The sequence below is a fragment of the Arabidopsis lyrata genome, assembly GCF_000004255.2.
Source record: "Arabidopsis lyrata subsp. lyrata unplaced genomic scaffold ARALYscaffold_7, whole genome shotgun sequence".
NCBI lineage: Eukaryota > Viridiplantae > Streptophyta > Magnoliopsida > Brassicales > Brassicaceae > Arabidopsis > Arabidopsis lyrata.
In genome coordinates this window covers 23,117,732-23,125,068 of record NW_003302549.1, presented here as the reverse complement: position 1 = coordinate 23,125,068, position 7,337 = coordinate 23,117,732, and the positions used below count along the sequence as shown (strand labels likewise).

The 7,337-nt window shown below is 41.0% G+C and overlaps 1 long non-coding RNA gene across 1 annotated transcript; it reads left to right on the top strand.

Moving 5' to 3' along the window:
* The first annotated feature begins 2,766 nt into the window (after nt 1–2,766).
* LOC110226295 lies at nt 2,767–3,004 on the top strand. The gene is made up of 2 exons (XR_002330371.1): nt 2,767–2,807; nt 2,925–3,004. It is a non-coding gene; the product is annotated as an uncharacterized LOC110226295 (long non-coding RNA).
* Nucleotides 3,005–7,337: the final 4,333 nt, after the last annotated feature.

Here is a 7,337-nt window from a genome sequence, read left to right as displayed (position 1 = left end):
AGTTTCTTCTCGAGTCTCCATTTGGGGACCTTTTTAGGATACCTGCTAACAAGTCTTCCTTCTCAGGTAAGCTTGTTCTTGGACTAATATGTCGTCAGTTAGTGACGAGTAAAGTGAATGAGATGTGGATGGTCTTCGGCGGTCATCCAATAAAATTCGGATTAAGAGAATTTAGTCTGGTAACTGGTCTAGAATGTGGGACATATCCCAACAAGAAAGACGTGAGGGATGTGCTAAAGGTTAAAGCTGGTAGTCAAAGTGTCTGGAAAACTCTGTTTGAGGAGAAGTTTGGGGAGAAGCCGAATCCAACAGTGAATGATTTGGTGGTCTGGCTGAAGGAGGAGGAAACCATGGATGGGTGGAAGCAGCTGGCCTTATCTCTTATAATTTTGGTAGATGGTGTGATAGGGTGCCATAATAACCCCATAAGGCCTTCTAAGTTCACTATTGAGATGACGAAGGACGTGCAATTCTTCTGCAAATACCCTTGGGGAAGGGTGTCTTTTACCCGTACTTTGGAGAGGATAGCAAAATTCCAAACCCCTTCAGATGCTCAAAAACTGATAAGGTGTGTAAAGGATGGGTCTTATGCACTACATGGATTCCCATTAGCACTCCAGCTGTTTGCGTTCGAAACAATCCCATCCCTTGCTAAGCTAGTACCTGATGATGAAGCTAACAGGACATTTACTCAGAGGTCTATCCATCATCTTGCCTCTCTGCGGGCAATCAGGACATCCAGCATCTTGGAGTGTGAGGCTGCTGAAGAGGTATGTACAATTGTTTATGTACGTACATTATTTAAAAAGTAAGTGTACATTCTCTAAGTGGTTAACAAACTTATTGGTGTAGGTTGAGGTAACCTATCTTGTGAAACCAGAGGACAATATTTGTCCTCCATCCCTGTCATGGGATGATGAAGTTGAGGATCCAAGAGTTGCTTACATTGAGCGACTGTTGTTAGCTGGTCATGAGTGGAAGGAGGAAGAATGGGTTGGAGGTAATGCTGCATTTCCAAAGCAGGAGCGCCCACCACAACTTGGAGAGATACGTGAGTGTAAATGTTGTTTTTATACTTTCTGATTATTGTCCCTTGAAGACCAATCAATGATTAAACTGGTCTATCGTAGGTGTGAAGAAGAGGAAAAGAAATGTACCAGCCCCGAATGCACCTGCTTTGAAAAAACAGAAATCTGTTGTGGAAGAAGAAAATGAGGACACTGCTGAGGATTGTTCTGAAGATCCCCAGTTTGAGAAGTTTGTAGTTGAACTTAGGAGGTGTTTCAAGAGGCAGGAAGCACAAAATAAACAAATGCAAGAAGACTTGAAGAAATTTGTCCGTAAGGAGATTCGTGCTGCCTTAGTTCCAAAGGTCAAAAAGACAGAACCAACCAAAACTTCCCATGCTTCACAGGGCCCAAATAAATCGGTGGTTAAGGCACCGATGAGTGTGACGAAGGCATCTAAAAAGATGTCTACAAAGAAAGTCTTCAAGTCTGGAACAAGAAAGTCTTCAAGGCTGAAGAATATAATGACGTCAGTTGCTGAGATTACTCAGCTTTCTGATGGTAACTCTTCCTCTGAGGAAGATGACCAGGTATGGCATGTACGTACATTTATATATAGTATTTTAAATGTACGTACATGAAGATTAATAACTGTAACTTGTCTGCTATGGTACAGGATGAAGCCAACAATGAAGGTGGTTTTTCTGTAAATGATGGAGGAGATTTTTCGAACAGAGACGAAGGTATGGTTGACACTGGAGTAGCTAACATTTCAGTTGGTGGACCTACACCTTCCCATCAGGTATGTCGTGTACAAATATTTTTTTCAATTATTTCCAGTTGTGTACGTACACATAGGCTTCAGAATTGTATGGTATACTATGTTTCAGGATGAAGGAGCACGTGATGGTGGTGAGTCTGTCCTTGTTGGTACACAGTCAGGGACCGAGGAAAAAGCTAGTGCTGACACAGAGATGGAAGAAATTCCATCTCCTGTACCTTCAACCTCTGTACAGGTATGTCTTGTGCTAATAGTCACATACTGTTTTCCATAAGTGTACCATTATCAATTATTTTCAGTTCTCCACGTACATATAGCTTAAGAAGTGTATGGTATACTATATTTTAGGATAAAGGACCAATTGATGGTGGTGAGCCTGTCGTAGTTGGTACACAGCGAGGGACAGATGAAAAACCAACTGCTGACACAGAGATGGTAGAAAATCCATCAGGTTTACCTGCAACATCTGGACAGGTATATGGTCTGCTAATAGTCAAATGTAGTTTTCCATATGTGTACTCACTGAATGACGTGTATGGTATATTTGTTTCAGGGAGAAGAACATGGTGCCGGTCTTGAGAGTGAAGCAAATGTTGGGGAGCAACCAGAAATTTCTGAGGATAATGATAGAGATACATCTTCTCAGGCTGAATACACCGAGGAACCCGGTGTAAGTGTACGTACATTTGTCTTTCTTATTTCCCGTGTACGTATAAGTAATGATTGTTTCAGACATCACAAAATAGAGTATATAGCCGATGAAGTTGATAACTACTGCCACAGGTTGATGCGGGAGATGTACCCAATGTAGTTGCAGAGAGTAAAGTGGATGACTCAGTACTTGAGGGCACCCTAGGGGATCCCCCTTCACCATTTGCAGTAGTTAGGAATGTAAGCTAACTATATTTTTAAATAAAATAGTGTAGGCTTGTTTAAATTTATAATCTTCTATTATGCAGGTGTTACAGGAGTTGGCAGCGAAAGCCTCCATGGATGTGGATGCAGCTAATGTAAAGGAGGTAAAAATCTCGTGTTTGGTTTAAAATTATACACAGTTATTAACATACGTACATAGGATTGTATGCGTACATTTAAATAATTCTGCACGTTAATTTGAAAAGGGAGTGTTGGAGCAGCAGGGGATTATCGACGGGGTGGAAGAACAAGAGGATTCAAACCCAGGGTTAGATGAAGCAGACACGACAGTTGGTACACTAGAAAATATTGTGAGTATCTTCCCAGTAAATATTATCATTACATTTTGAAATTGTTTAATCATGCTGTTTACAATATTACTTCTTTACAGGATGAACCAAACAACGATGCTGCAGTCGAAGCAGTTAAAATTCCTACGCCGGTTGTACCCAAAAAAGTGAAGAAGCAAATAATTGTTGAGATGGATGACGCCCTTCCGGAAGGTTTTAAGGAAACAACAGTCCTCGTGGAGGATGTTCCTGGACGAGCTGAAGATACAGAAGTGGTTATAGCGGCTGGAAATGTCCCTTACAACCCCTTGGAGAAGGTTGATGCTTCCAAATTAGAGCTCTTAACCAATGTCCTCCGCGGTCCGAATTTGTAAGTATCGTGCATTATCAAAATTATCCCTTAATTGATACATTGGTTTTCTATAACAACCAGTCATACTATAATATTGGATATACAGGAAGCACACTCTTTTCGGGTATCGCAAAGTGGACAACGAGTTTTTCTCCATGCTTATAGCACAAGGACATTGGGTGGATAATATGGTAAGTTGAAATAGTACATTTGTGTACATTTTTTAAATATGCCTGAATTGTACGTACACTGACTGCCTATGCTATTATCATTTCAGGTCTTGGAAATGCTCGCAATCTTGATGTGGCACAAGAACGGTCAACAAATGATAGCAAACCGATGCGTTGTTTTGGACTCCTTCCTGCTTTATGAGCTTACTAAGCGTGCTGTCAGTTTCGGGAATTGTATAAATAAGCTTGGGTTCAAATGGGGCGACCGGCTATACGACATGGCCAATGGAATACACATACACCGTGAACCTAGTCTTAGGTGGTTCAAGGATGTCGACGTGGTATATGCTCCGATGAACTGGAAAGGTGATCATTGGGTTGGGTTGGCAATCCACCTCAGAGCCCGGAATATAGTTGTCTATGACGCTCTCATAGAACACACACGGGAGTCTGTTGCATGGTCAAAGATGCAGCCTGTCTGCGAGATGATGCCGTACCTAGTGAGAGCGATGTGCGCGGATGTATTGCCTGCGAAGTACTCAGTTGAACCTTTTGCCTATGAGAGAAATGTTATGGTCGCTCAAAACCCAAGTACAGGAGATTGCGGGCCTTACGCAATGAAGTTCTTGGAGTTGCTGGCGTTTGGTAACCCAATGTCAGACTTGGTGAATATTCAAGAAGCAGATATGGCCACCTACCGTCAGGTGTACGCAACAGAAATCTACGAGCACGGCAAGCGCGAGTGTGGTAATCGGCGTTTATTGTAATCATCCCTGGATGTTGAATTATTTTTATTTCCTAGTACTTATTTCCTTATTTCAACAACCTAGTTAGAACAACGTAATTAATTATGAAGATCCTCAAAATATTTATGTAATCGTTATAACTATCTTCTCTAAACAATCTGCACATCGTACACTTATTCAAAAACCAACATGTGTACGTACATCTTATATAACGTACGTCTTTTACACAAAGTCGATTTTTCTCATAATAAGATATCTATTTCTTTACTTACATTGATTTGACAACCCTCCCCCACTGCATCATCACTTACGTAAGATTGCATTAACTACAACCATAACTTAACCAACTAACTTCATTGTTCTTTATTTAAGAGTAGGAATTGCATTGTTTTGAAACACCAAATTCCAAGAAATGTCTACACCAAATCTACCAGAAGATTTGCTAGCCAAGATAGCCAAAAAAATGGCTGAAAAATGTTGGTGGTACCTCGGACCTCTGTTAAGATCAGGGCGTGGTGGAAGAAACATTGTCTACAGGCCGGATGTCTTGAAAGATGCTAATATTTATAGCATGTGCAGTGATCCCGATGACTTCCATGCGGCAGGCCATGATCCGAATGACATCAACGCTGAAGGTCGATATAGACCCTTTTTCAAAAGGTGTCTAGAGGCTGGTAACCCGATTGCTATTTACCATGAAGGACTGCGTCTAGTTACCCATGAGTCTGACATTAAGGGCGCCATTGTACTTTTACAGCGGAATGTACCAAGGCACGCCGATGCAACCCTGGCCTGCGCTATTCTGTGCATATGCGACGGGAATGCTCACATGGGTGGTGTGTACCTACGCCTGTTCGCAAACAACCATTACGCTTTGGAATCAGAAGAAACACGTGACATGTGTGAGGAACTCCTAGAAGAAATAAAAAATTATGGAATTAGGTTAAACAACACATACGGCGCAACCTTTTCGTACCCTGAGGAACGTGGTATTCAAACGCCTCCTTGCGCAATGATGTGTTACATCAGATCTGGACCCTTCAAGAATGTGTGCAACGTATGTTACCTCTGGTGGTGTGCGAGAAGAATTAGTCAAATTCTCTAGGGATTTCTTACGTAATATTATCTGAATTTCTAAGTTTTTATGTTATAATATGTGGCCTTTGCAATTGTAAATAGGCTTATCAGTAATGAATATCTTTTTATCTACATCCTTGCTTGTTTCTCATATACTACTCAATCTTATGAATGGTTACAAATAATTGTAATATTTTATATTAAATTGAGAAACAAGTTTCTTAATGTTAGATAATGGTGCCTTGTCTACACAGGCTTACGAATTATCAGTAAATACATACTGACATGATTTAGCCATTGATAATGACCTCTATCTTTTCAAAAAAAAAAAAAAAAACGTAAATTAATGTACATATATACGTACACATCCCTGTAATTAATGTACACTGTCTTTTGTCAGATAAAACGAAATTGCAAAAGAAAGAGATTTGGTTTTTAATGTGTTTCCTCCAGATTTAGCCATATACATGAACTCAATCTTTTCCCCTAATTCGGCGACAGACATCAACTCAAACTTTTAGTCAGAGAACGTAATAAGGGTAGACATACGTACACGGGTATACGTTACTGTGTACACGTATTTTAGTTGGTTTGAAACTAGAAATATGAGAAGCGACTTTCGAGATGGTAGTAAATGATGATGCAATGCTGATTGATTTGACCTGTAATAACCCATATCTACAAGTTTTGGAGTGGTTATTTAATGCATACTGTCAAGCTCTATTCATAGAATGACCTCTATCTTTTCCCATAAATCTCCTTACTTTACGTACACGGTTTGCAATTAATGTACACTTGCATTTGTCAGACAAGAGGAACTTTAAAATAATGACACTTTATTAATGCGTTCCCCCCCCCCCCAAATGTAGCCATGTACATGAACTCAATATTTAGGCCCTATATAAACGATATCACACACACAAATTTATTTGCTCACATTATTCTAAAACTTCCTTCTTTCATCAACTGCAAGATTATTTCTAAACCTCCTTTGTTAACAACATGGCTTTCCCCGCAACCCCTGCAACCGAGATGTACCTTGCAATACAATTGCCAAACCCGATTTCCGTCCTCATCAACTACCTGCCCGTATCCCAGACTCCCATCGAGACCCTCCGCCACTTGGTCGAAGCAAGTGACGTAAACGCAATAGTGATGGACGACTTTATCACATGGCCTCACTTCGTGCAGCCGGAGTCTCCCTTCAGGGCCTACTTCAGCCTCTTGCTGGAAAGGGGTGCGATCCCGGCTATATACCTCGAAGGTGTCCGCCAGGCAAGCAGCTTCCTAACGGTGGCCCACAGCATTACACTACTCAACTCCGTCGCTCCATCCAACCCTCTCGCCTGCTTCGCGACCGGCTTATTCCTAACTTGTACTGGCAACCATGTCGACTTTCTTCCAGTCAGCGATATGTTCTGGGCGATGACACCCACATTAGCGGCAGCTCACGCAGTGGGGGAGATGGTGATGTATCACATAAGCCAGCTTCACACCGAAGGTCCTCGGCTCTGGCAACGTTCATGGAGGTATGTGCACACACCGGCATGTCTTGGCCGTTGCACGTACAGTTCCGGCTGCAGAGCGTGTTTCTTTTACTGGTACGCGAGGGAGATGTGTGTCTTCTATTAGATATGACTTTGATAATGACGGATGAGGCATACAATTTTCCGGCTCATGTGTATGCTTCGGGCTCTACTTTTTAGTTTATTGCTTCCGCATCTAATATATAGTTTGTCTTTCTTGAATGTATGTCCTTCTTCGGGCATTTAATTATGAATGAATGAAATTTTTGTTGTTTGAGGACAACAATTATGATATATGTATGTTTTCGTGTACGAACACGGGTTTCGTACAATTTGCTGATTGAAGAACCAAAAAGCTAGTAAAACGTACACTGGCAAATTAATTGTAATTGTAGACACTGTACGTATAAAATGTACGTACAGTTACCCAATAGTTTATTATACAAATGCAAGTAATTAGAAAACAACAACAA